This window comes from Parasteatoda tepidariorum, chromosome 10 (genome assembly GCF_043381705.1).
Source record: "Parasteatoda tepidariorum isolate YZ-2023 chromosome 10, CAS_Ptep_4.0, whole genome shotgun sequence".
In the NCBI taxonomy this organism is placed as follows: domain Eukaryota; kingdom Metazoa; phylum Arthropoda; class Arachnida; order Araneae; family Theridiidae; genus Parasteatoda; species Parasteatoda tepidariorum.
This window is the reverse complement of record NC_092213.1, coordinates 6,057,001-6,069,377: the sequence shown is the minus strand read 5'-3', so window position 1 is coordinate 6,069,377 and position 12,377 is coordinate 6,057,001. Positions and strand designations below refer to the sequence as shown.

Genomic DNA, 12,377 nt, shown 5'->3' with positions numbered 1-12,377 from the left:
TCTACGCACTGCATCTTACTTCCATGTAACAAAACCATGTCAAACTCGCAGTTTATATCTCATAAAATATTTAATCTCTTAAAAAAAATATCGTTTGCAGCTAGTTGATTTTTTCTTGATGGATTCCTTTAACATTGTGTATCGAACCATCTTTTTAATTAAATTAATCATTTTTTTATGTTATTCCGAAGATAAAAACTTCAAACGTCCTTTATTTGAACACATTTTTTATTACATAACGGAAAACAATAGCATTAAGTTCGCACAAAAGATTTTTTTTTTTTTTTTGAAGAAAGGAAAGAAAAATATAACCAGCCTCGCACAATTCCTTTTAATTTAGTGTTTTTGTTTTGAAGAAAAATGTTTTTCCAAATTCTTTTTTGGAGTATACACCTCTTAGGAATTTTTATCGAAGGTAAAATTTGGTTTTATGAATTAAACTGTTAAGTTTTAAACACTTTGAAATTATATCTTAAAATTTGTGTTCGGAAAATTATTTCAAAGCATAACATTTTCATTTCGTTTTTACATCCCAAGCATACAAATTAGTTTTATTATTTTGTTCTATCTGCATTTAATTTCTCACTTTCTTTCCTTTAATTTTAACCTTTCTTACGTCATTAAATATTTTGGTATAATGTTTTAGATCGTTTGAAACAAGATGTTTTGTTTCACCAAAATCAATGTTGTTGTTTTTTTAATTCGAATTACTTTCCAGATAATTCAAATGGAATCCTTAATTAACTTAATTACGACTTAACTTTGAATTAACCGCAATTAGGTTAAAACATGGATAATTTCTTTTGGTATAAACCAAAACTTTGAACAGTTAATTTTATTTTATATCCGTTGATGAACAACCGACCCAATTTCGAGGTTATCACTACTAAGGTTCAACACCCTGGGGCATTGTAATTTTGAACCAAATCCAGAAGACGAGGGAACTCCTGGATCATGAACCATGATCCTGAACCATGGGAGAAATTTGCTATCGTGGTGGACTTTTTGATGGAACTAACCCTCATTTGCGTCACATGAAGAGGAAAACCACGAAAACCTCCCGCGTTCCCGGCGGCAAAGGGACTCTAACTCATGATCCGTCTACCACTGAGGATATTTTACGTCAGCACTGTGATAGGTGCAAGCCGGATGCGGAATTCATATCGACTAGACATCACTGGAATTCGAACCCGGTTCACCTCATTGGAAGGCGAATGCTCTATTTCCTGAGCCGCCAAGGTCCTGGAAGACTAATCGATAGTATTGTTTTTATTGTAAGCCATTAAGGCAAGGGTTGCGATTGTTCTTGTTTTCCAATGGCGCCCTCTATGGTCAAGAATTCAACTTCTGCCACACCCTTTTTGATGGAAGTAACCCCCATTTGCGTTACATGGACAGGGAAATCACGAAAACATTCCATGATTTGCCTGACGACAAGGAGACTGGGGATGCTTTACTACTGAGGCACAGGAGCACCACTGAGGATATTTTACGTCAGCACTGTGGTCAGTGCGAGTCGGGAGCCGAATTCGTATCAACCAGCCATCGCTGTAATTCGAATCGAACCCGGGTACCACATAGGAAGGCGAACTCTCTATCCCTCGAGCCATCACGACTCTGAACAGTTAATAGAATAAACATAATAAAACTCGAACGTATGGTCCGAAAAAATGTTTTAAAAAATGACGCCATAAACAATCATATTGATATAGTATTCTAAAAACGTCGCCATCTACTTATTCATTTTCCTTTATTAAACATAGGTAGCCTGAACAAATGCGTCACTGATAATCAAAATGATTTCCACAGCTGCTTCAATTATATAAATCTGAATTTAGCAAAGCATTCAGGAGATTTCGATAAACGCCAATACGCAGATATCAATTGCTCGTAAGTAAACCTTTTATAGACATTTTTATCTATGCAGAGCGGGGGTGCCATCCCCTCCGCAGAGGATCAAAATTGTGATGGCATGTCTTCGGATCATCCTCCGGGATGTTTCCCAGACCGTCGCCAATAGCCTATTGTGCAGCTCTAGTGCGACGTAAATTAACAACAACAACATTATCTATGCAGCAAACAAAATTTAAAAATTGGTAATACTATTTTTGAATCAACTTATTATTTTTTATTATTATTGTCGTTGGGAATAATTAAATTATGGATCCTTTTTGAGAATTTGGATTTAATAGCATGACTCAATTGCTCGAATATACAAGTTTTGTAAATATTTTAATTTCCAATACAAACGATGGCGAAATTATGTATATTTCTGCTGATTTATCGGTGGTTTTATTTTTTTTCTGTTCTTTAGGAATATCTAAAATCACCGAGGTATAAAAAAAAAAATTTAGTGTATTAAAAAAAGATAGAAAATCTAGCTAGTTGCCAGTTTCGTAAACATTTTAAATTCCAACAAAAACATTTTAAAATTTAGTTCTCTTTAAACAACTATTATCTTTTTTCTTAAAGAAAAAATAGGTTTACCGAGTTAAATATTTTTTTGCTTATTGGCAGATTAGAACATTTTAATGCACCTACAACAACAAATATAATTATATTCTTAAAAGTACAAATTTTACATGTTTTAATATCACCAGCGAAAGTAAGTAGTAAAAACCAAGCAATTTTAATTTTTTTAAATAGTTGAACACCAAATAAAAAAGGTGAATAAATAATTATTCTTAAAAAAAGGGAAACAAATTCCTTATTGATAGAGAATGTTGCGAAAAACAGAGCCATTTTGAAAATGGTTCAGATATCCAAATTTTCATTTGATTTAATTTGTCTTTCTTTCATTGTAGTCAGTAAGTAAAGAGAAGAAAGTCTAACATTTTTCAGTATTGTACCTAGTTCCAAAAAAAATTCTTCCTAGAAGCAAGATAACCTATCCACAAGTGTGATCTCTCATATGTTTGCATTAGCGTAAGCACATGTACTACGCTATTGTAGACCCGGTCCGCTTAAGTGCAATACTTTGTTTCCACTAGCAACTTCAAGCAAACTTAAGCTTTCTTGATCCTGTTCGTGAGAATAATGTAAAATTTCATCTGAAATGCATTTTTATCAGCTAGTGTTTATTAATTTTATTATTTAATTTAATAAGCACGTGACTTACAGTTATATGACTTACCATAAAAATTCCACACCATGTTAAGTTGTGGAATTTTATTTGACAAAATACATTATTTTCAAAAATAGAGGCATACTATTGCTAAAATATTATCATTTTGAATGAAATATCATTATTTTAAAATGTTATTTCTCAGGAATCACAAGAAATTGTCCCACCAATCTAGAAAACATCGTAAAAACCTCTCTTTATATGTATTTTCAGAAACCCTATCTAATATGTAAATAAAAGAGTATGCACTTTTGGGTAAGAAAATTAGTGTTCGAATCAAAAAAAAAAACATTGACAAAATATAATAAATTACAATAGAGGAAGGTGCATATCATAAACATCAAAACAGGTTTAAGTTTATTTTATTTTATACAACCGTTGTTGAACAACCGACCCAATTTTGAGTTTACGACTACCAATCTGCTAGTCCGTTGCCTCGTAATTTTGTACCCAATCTATAAGATAAAAGAACTCCTGGATCAAATATTTCGGAAATTTGCCTTTGTGGAGTATTTTTTGATGGAACTAACCAGAATTTCAGTTACATGGAGTGGGAAACTACGAAAACCGGCCATGTTTAGCCTGACAGCAGGGGGACTCTAACCCATTATCCATCTACCACTGAAGATATCTTACAACAGCAAAATCGTGAAATTCGCATCACCCAGCCATCACTTGAATTCGAACCTGGGTTACCTCATTTGGAGGTCAGTGCTCTATCCCCTGAGCTACCACGACCCGCCTGGTGAACTTGGAAGATGAAGATGTTTCAGATAACAATCTTTCAATTTCCTTTATTTTCTCCGACAACACCTTCTTTAGTAGTGATTCGTTAAGCTGCGTTTTTGTTTTACCCTCGTTTAAATATTATTTTGTGACCTTCTAATGTGAATATTTTTTACATTTTTTGACAAGGGTTCTGAAAATTGATATTAAGGAACTGATTGAAATTTGATATTCTAAAAATTGATATTTCATAAATAAAAATTCTGTATCTAATCTGAAAAATGTACTTTACATCACCTTTTCCGAAGTAAAATCTGGTTACACACCTCAGGGTCACAAATGAAGATCTTAAAGGGTGTTAAGTGATTTCTAAAATTTAAGACTGTATTACGATCAGTTGGAAGTATAAAACATATTTTTAATACATTACCCCATCACTGTGGTCGGTGGGAGCCAGGTGCGGAAATCGTATCGATCAGACCTTGCTGAGATTCGAACCCGTGTCACCTTATTGGGAGACGAGCGCTCTATTACTTGAACCTCCACTGCTCTAGCAGGTTTATTTGAAGGTTGGAACTTGAAAGTCTTTCTAATAATCGCCTTCTCTGTTTCCTTCCTCAATAAAATATGTCTTGTAGTTTATTATAACTGTCTCACTTTTCCAAAAACATTTTAATTTATTTCTCTCGCTTAAGTATTATTTTGCGAACCTCATTTTTTAATTAAGATTCTAAAAATCCGTATTAGGGAAGATCTTTTAAGAACGTATTTTAAATTTGGCATCACAGCATTTGAAATTACACCGTTTAAAAATTAAGAGTGTTTAAATAATCATACCCCAAAAATCAAATATATTTAGAGCATTATTAAATTAAATAATTGTTTTTTATCTTTTTGTCTGCACATACTTTTAGGTAACTGATTAAATTAAGTAATAATTAGGTGAATGGTAATTATTTTGTATAATATTACGAAAATTTAATCGATTAAATAATTTGGTGATTTTTTGTAATATTCTACAAAGTATAATGATTAAGGTAATTAGTTTCTTAAAGATTATGAAATCGACAAAAAATAAACTCCTGGATTACAGATACTAGATACCTTTTTTACGACAGGGACTTCGAATTCATTAAAAACAATGTTTATTTAAAAACAATGTATTTTTTGTCTGATTTCGCACCTTAATGAAAAGTTACCACAAATTAATTACCATATTTATGGTATTCTCCCCTACGACCATTGAGATCACATCCTGGAACATACAAATCCATTCAATCACAAGTTACGCAGCTTTTTGTTTCCAATTACATACTCTGTGAATAAGTTTTGATGCTTTATTCGAAAATAAGAAGGAAAAAAATTCATTTAAAGAACGAAGTGAAAAAAAATAACTATAAAATACCCATAACAATAAAACACTTGTATAAAAAATGTACTTACTTCCAAACAAAGCAAGTAATAAAACATTATTAGCTGATAATAAATGTTTTACAGTATGCTTATATCAACTACGCTGCAAGTTAGATTTCTTAAGGGGTGGAGTACAAGTCATGTGTCCTATTTTCCTGTTCTCTGAGTAAAAGGAAAATTTTTGACGAAATATTTATTTGTTTATAACCGTCGTAGAACCGCAGACCCAATTATGAGATTACGACTACCAATGTTCAACTTCGTATCCTCGCAATTTTTAACTCATCCAGAAGACAAGAGAAGACTCCTGAATCACGTATTGAGAGAAATTTTTCTTATAAACATAAAGAATTAGTTGATTTTTTTAGATGAAGCAATAAAGAAAACGAGGGAAATAAAAATGAAAATATGACAGCCTAAACAGACGTCTTCAGGGGGAACCGGCCTCAGTAGCCATAAAACAAAACCTTTTCTATTGAGAGAGAGGACAAATGCGAAAATTATCTCTCTTAGTACCCCGAAGGTTTTGTTGAAGTCCAGGAAAAAATACATGAAATACATAAAACCAAATCAGAAAAGAAATTCAAACAAACATATTGAGAAAATAAAAACTCACATTAAATCGGTCAAATAGCGATTTCCCAAGCAAACTAAATGCAAAGGAAACACTTGAAACACAGGAAAACAACGCCCTCTATTGAAATGCGCAGAATGAAAAAAAAAAGAATAGTAAAAGAAAAGATTACGTGATTGATTTTTTTTAGGTAATTTTGTTTAATATATGGAATTTTATTATAAAAGAGTAAAAGAATAATAAAATAAAATGGATTTACGCAGAATATTTCTTTAGTTATTAGTAAACGAAACTAAACGTTTTTATTCATGTATAGTAAAATTATACAATTGGTTGCTTGCACTTCAAGAAGAAGAAGATCACGTATACCCACACATGTGACTTATGACATCAGTTCCTGTTGATCGCTTTTATTTTATTTTATAACCGTCGTTGAACAGCCGACCCAATTTTGGTTTCACGACTGTAAGACTTGTGATTTTGAAACCAATCCAGAAGACAAGGGAACTCCTGAATTAAATATTGGAAGAAATTTTGTCTTCGTGGAGGACTTTTTTGATTGAACTAACCCGCATTTGCGTTACATGGAGTTGAAAACCACATGGAAACCTCCCGCGGTTAACCTGACGGCAAGGGGACTCTACCCCATGATCCATCTACCACTTAGGATACATTTCGTCAGCACTGTGGTCGGTGCATGTCGGGTGCTGAACTCATATTGATCAGACATCATTGGGGTTCGAATCCAGGTCACCTCATCGGGAGGCGAGTGCCCTTTCCCCTGAGCCACCGCGTCTCTGGCACAATATTTCAAAAAGTTGTTATTCAACATTGGGTCATATTTACTTTAATTTGGACATTAAAATTTGATTTTGTAGTAAACAATAGCAGTCAGAGTACCTGAATATCAAGCCAATGATCGCGGGTTCGAATCCCGCTTGGGGCATGGGTCTTCTCCATTTCTTCCTCTGGTCTGTGAATGTTGCCTACTTTATGAACGAGTGTCTGTGATAGCGTGGTGTGGGTTATGTTGTTCACCTCCATAACCTGAGTTTACAGGTATTCACCGAATAATGTTAAATGAGCGTGGCGAAAAACCAAATAGCACAATGCCAGCCATTAAAAACAAATTGTAGTGAAATAGAAAAACACATTTTAAACAACAACAAATCATCTCTTTACTAGATTTTAGTCAACAATGTCAAATAAAAAAAATCACAATTTAAATATGCCTGAATTTGCTGAGTTATTTCTGTATGGAGTAAGTATCAGGGGTAATAAACGAGATAAGAAGTCCCTTAAAAACACCATTTAATTGCTAAATATGTTTTTCATAGACATGCATTCGGTAACGAAACTACTTCTTTATATGTAACTTATATTTATTTTTACTTAATAAAAAAAAATTATCAAAAAAATTTTTTTTTTTAATTTTTCATTAAATCATCGAAATGCATTGATAACAAAATTATTTCTTTATATGTTACTTATATTTATTTTTAGTTGGTAAAAAAATTATCAAAAAAAAATTTTTTTTTCATTAAATTATTGACATGCATTGAGTAACGAAACTATTTCTTTTCCATTGGATAACTAAAATTTTTTGTAGTTGGGAAAAAAAATAATTTATCAAAAAAAAAAATTTTTCATTTTTCATTAAATAATCGACATGCATTGGTTAACAAAACTATTTCCTTATATGTAACTTTAATGTAATGAAAAGTTTGAGCGAGACTTATTTTTTTCATAAATTAGCTAATCCTTATTAAATTAGCCTTATAAAAAGTAGCGCCTTCTCGCGCAGAAAATCCGGTAACAGAAAAAAATTTTAAACAGGGCATCCTGAAAATGATGAAAATTTTCAAAAAAATTATTAAAAGCTAAATACAGGAATCGTTCGAAAACAAAAATGCCAGGATTTTATATAGCCGCATTGAAAACTAACTTCCAAACACTTACGGAAATAATTCTTGCATTAAAATATAGTAGGAAAAAAATTAAGTTTTTATTGGCATATTAGATTTACTGTAAAACGATTAACTAATAAGAGTCTCTTAAAAAACTGATTCAAAGCCACACATAAAACTGTAACTCCGATGAAGCTTCATAAGACGTGAAGGAAAAATGATTATTGCGTCTGTCAAGTGAAAAATGGAGAACATACTAAAGCGTATTTATGAGTTGTATCTTAACACTAACAGTATGTATTAAGAGGGAAAAAATCCGTATCAAGTAAGCTTTCTAAATGAGCTAACAAGTAAGGGGCCAGACTTGAGAAATGCATTATGGAATGAAACTTGATATATTATTTGTAAATCGTAAGAATCTCGTTGAGATGCGGGTTTCCTCCCACTGAGCCACTGCGCTTTTATCTACGTATCGTGTGAATGTAAACAATGACAAGCTTTCTAAAACCGGAAGAAATTTGGAAAACTTCCGGTGTATCCCTCCGCTTATGTTATACTTACAAGGCGATGTGTCATCAGGCTTCATATTCAAGGAAAATTTATTCTTGTGATGTGTGTTGAAATTTACTCGTAATTTTACTATTCATGAGAGTTTTCTGTCATTTATAAAATCTAACGGGTCATAAGCCTGAAACAAATTTAACGAAATTAATATCACAGCATAAATAAAGTTTAAGGTTAGCCATGTTTCGAGTGCTATCCCTTATTTGGTTATATTTGTGTATATGTCACAGGCAATGTAAATAATTGGGCATTGTTTATAATGCCCGGGCAATTTAAAAAGTGCCCAAAAGGATTTGAGAAAATGATAAATTATGTTGCAATTATTACATTGCCCGGTCATTATGTATAATGCTAAAAGTCAAGTGGGCAATTTGTGTCACACACAGCCACAGGGTGTCTTGGGATATTCATCCACTTTTAGATGCACCTGCATAATTTTTTTTAATTTTTTCCGGCACATGCGCTGTATAAAGCAACTACTTCAATTACTCTTATCTGGCGCAGTTTTTATTATTATTTTTTTAATTTTAAAGCAATAATTTCGTTATCAGTTTAAAATTGATTCAAACGCTTTGCTTATTTTTTTTAAATATTTAAGCTATAGCAAAAGTGGCACTAGACCTAGTATATATTTCGGACATTTACCAAAGATCTAGTCATACTAGGTCTGGTTAAGTGCCATTGCCGGTATACATTTGCCCGGTATATCCTACACTGATGTTTTTTAAGGTTCAGTGCCACTGCCCGGTATACATTTGCCCGGTATACCCTACACTGATGTTTTTTTAAGGTCAAGTGCCACTGCCCGGTATACATTTGCCCGGTATACCCTACACTGATATTTTTTTACAGTCAAGTGCCATTGTCCGGTATATATTTGCCCGATACTCCAAACGCTGATGTTTGTTCTAATCTATCGTCACTAAGTATTAAAATATCGAATAAATGTAATTATATCCACGAATAAATTAGTATCAAATTGGAATATTTCGGACATTCACCATGCGACTAATTTGATTCTCAACAATCACCGGTGAACATTGGCCAGCCAGAATCACACCACACGCACGTGGTTGTCCCATTGCTGTTAATTAATCAAAGTGCCCAAAGAAATAATAGCGGTATTTATAATGACCGGGCAATGTGAGAAATTATCGTAAAGTAATTCAAATTGATCAATTTTAATGGTCATTATTCATAATAACTAAGCATTATGAATACTGACCTAAATAATTACATTGCCAGTAACATATATAAACTTTAATACCAGAAAAAGGAAGAAGGTTATTCTTTAAGTAGCATTAAATCATGAAGGGAATGCAACTTCCTTTTAGCATTACGTATTTACATTTTGAAAAACGATTATTAACAAATAGTGCGTTTTTTTTTTCTTTTTAATTAAAACGTTTACAGGAAAAATCTTATGCATTGTTTTTTTTAATTTTTTCCAGATTAATCAGCAAATATTTTGAATGTCTGGAAGAAAGAAGGGAATACTATTGCAAAAATGAAAATACTGATAATTTGAAAAAAATTTTCAGCCTTCTCTCACCATCAAACAACCCGTTCTTTAATTGCAATAGTACTGGAATAGTACAAAGCTATGCTTATGAAAGGAAACAGGATGGCTGAGATTTTCACAGAACTAGGTCTGCGATCAACTATAGATTTCGGCACTCTTTATTTATACTGGCTTTTCATTCCAAATAAAATGTTTATATTTCATCTTTACTTTGTATTTATTTAAAGGGCAATTCCATNACAGAACTAGGTCTGCGATCAACTATAGATTTCGGCACTCTTTATTTATACTGGCTTTTCATTCCAAATAAAATGTTTATATTTCATCTTTACTTTGTATTTATTTAAATATAGATTTAATGTATAATTGTAATTGATAATAATTTCATAAAGTCAATAGAAAAGAAGATTACCGACCTTAAATTTAGCTATAATTTAATGTGAGATAACACAGAAATAATTATGATTTTTGAATTGCAAGTTTTAATTGCTTTTTGATTGTTATCAGATAAAACTTATAATTAATAGTAATAATAACTTTTATTTTATAATAATTTTTGGTTCGGGGTCACAGCTTGGCAACCAAATCTTCGCTGGGTAAAACTTCGCTGGTGTAAAATTTCGCCGATCTAAATCTTCACCAATGTAGAACTTAGCAGGCAGGGCTACAGGTAGAAAAAAAATTTCTTGGGGAAGGGGGTTATGAAGAAATGAAATGAAACTAATGAAATGAAACTAATGAAATGAAACTAATTATGAAATGATCAGACTATTAGTTTAGAAATTATATGAGTTTTGTATGCAAAATATACGAATTTGTACTTCTACCTATTTACACATCTAACATTGATATCAAACAAATGAGGTTTTGTTTCACATGTAGTTCTTTTAAATTGAATCGAATAAGATCATACAAGAGTCAATAGAACAGAATGGTATAACTGTTAGAGGCACTTTATTCATAAAAAAAAGCACTTCTGTCGACTTGCACTTATGTATAGGGTGCGAAAAAGAGCAAACCACAAATATCTAACTTTTTTTTAACTCAATTTCTCAGGAATTAATTAACCGATTATGCTCGAATTTTGTATTTTGCCACGTAAATGATTATATTCTTTGAATGTAAATAATGTAATGATTTTAGCACACATTCATGTAAAATATATTCTTCAAAATGATGCAAAACATTTTAAGCCTTACAGCTCGAAATTTCTTCGACCCTATTATTAAATAAAATAATAAAGTAATAAATATTTATAGAAGTTATTTTTTGCATGGAATTATCTTTGGATAAATAGATTTTATAACTGTGTGCAAATATTTTTCAATTCGCAATTATCGTTTCAATAATAAAAACTAATAAATTTTTCAATTCAAATATTATTCAATTTTTCGAGTCAAATATTTATTATACAAATTTCTTGAGATGTGTTTAAATACGTAAAAAGCAAAATTAACATTAAAAGGTCAACTTTGGAGCCTTCTTCTGACCAAGCCATGGGGGCCATATTTCCTAGATTGAATCTACCCCCTATATTTTGGGAGTCAGAAATCCGAATTTCTCGAAAAAAACGTATGTTTATTCAGAGAGAGTGCGTTTTTGCGTCTGATATCGTAACTTAAAATATCGTCTGCACTTATTAATAAGCATATTTCAATTCAACCTTTTAAGCCATTAGGATTGAGTCCTAAAACGTGAAGATCCGATCATTAGGTCAAAAGTTATTTAGGGTGGGATTTTTTTTTTTCTCTGGCGCACTGTACAATTTTTACATTGCTATCTGCATAATGTAAGGTACACTATCCAATTTAATTTTTCATGCTGATTTGAAGGAGAGAAAATTCAAGTCGATGAAATAAATAGCATTGAAATTATAAAGGAATTTCAGCAAAATAAGTGCAATTCTAAAATAGTAATTTTTATTTAAAAAATATAAAACAAAAAACCTTTCAATTTGTGAAATATTAGTCCTTTTGACTAGCATTTGTTTTTATTTATTTAAGTGAAGAAAAAAACACAGGAAACAATACCTCACTTGTCTGTATCGCACTTTGAGATGCGTATGTAAATGCAAGTACAAGATTCTACTTCCTGTACATAAAACCCTTATAACTTCTAAACTATTTATCTTATCAATTCCTGCTTTATCTCAATCAATTCAGCATAAAGAATTATATAGAAGAATGTACCTTACAAGTTCAGATAGATCCAGCATAGATATGTAAAAAGTGTACGTAAATACATGTCAAAGGAAATAATTTTTTCACTTAAAAACGCTTTTAATTTGAAATTTTCGTTTCATTGAGTTGTTCATAATCTCTCTCAATTCAACGAGAAAAAATTCATAGGAAACAATGCCTCACTAGTTCAAATAACAATATCAGTTGCGTAAATGTGTGCAAGTACAAATTTGTACTTCTAAATAAAACCCCTATACCTTCGTAACTATTCGTTTAATAATCTCGAGAGTGGTTCCATTCAATTTAGTTCAAAAATATACTCCGGATAATAATGCCTCAAGTAAAATCAAATATATATATAAAATAA

At 31.6% G+C, this 12,377-nt stretch overlaps 1 long non-coding RNA gene across 1 annotated transcript; it reads left to right on the top strand.

Moving 5' to 3' along the window:
• Positions 1-284: 284 nt before the first annotated feature.
• Positions 285-10,026, top strand: LOC139426755 (uncharacterized). Its single transcript, XR_011637961.1, has 3 exons — positions 285-415; positions 1,764-1,890; positions 9,760-10,026. It is a non-coding gene; the product is annotated as an uncharacterized lncRNA (long non-coding RNA).
• Positions 10,027-12,377: the final 2,351 nt, after the last annotated feature.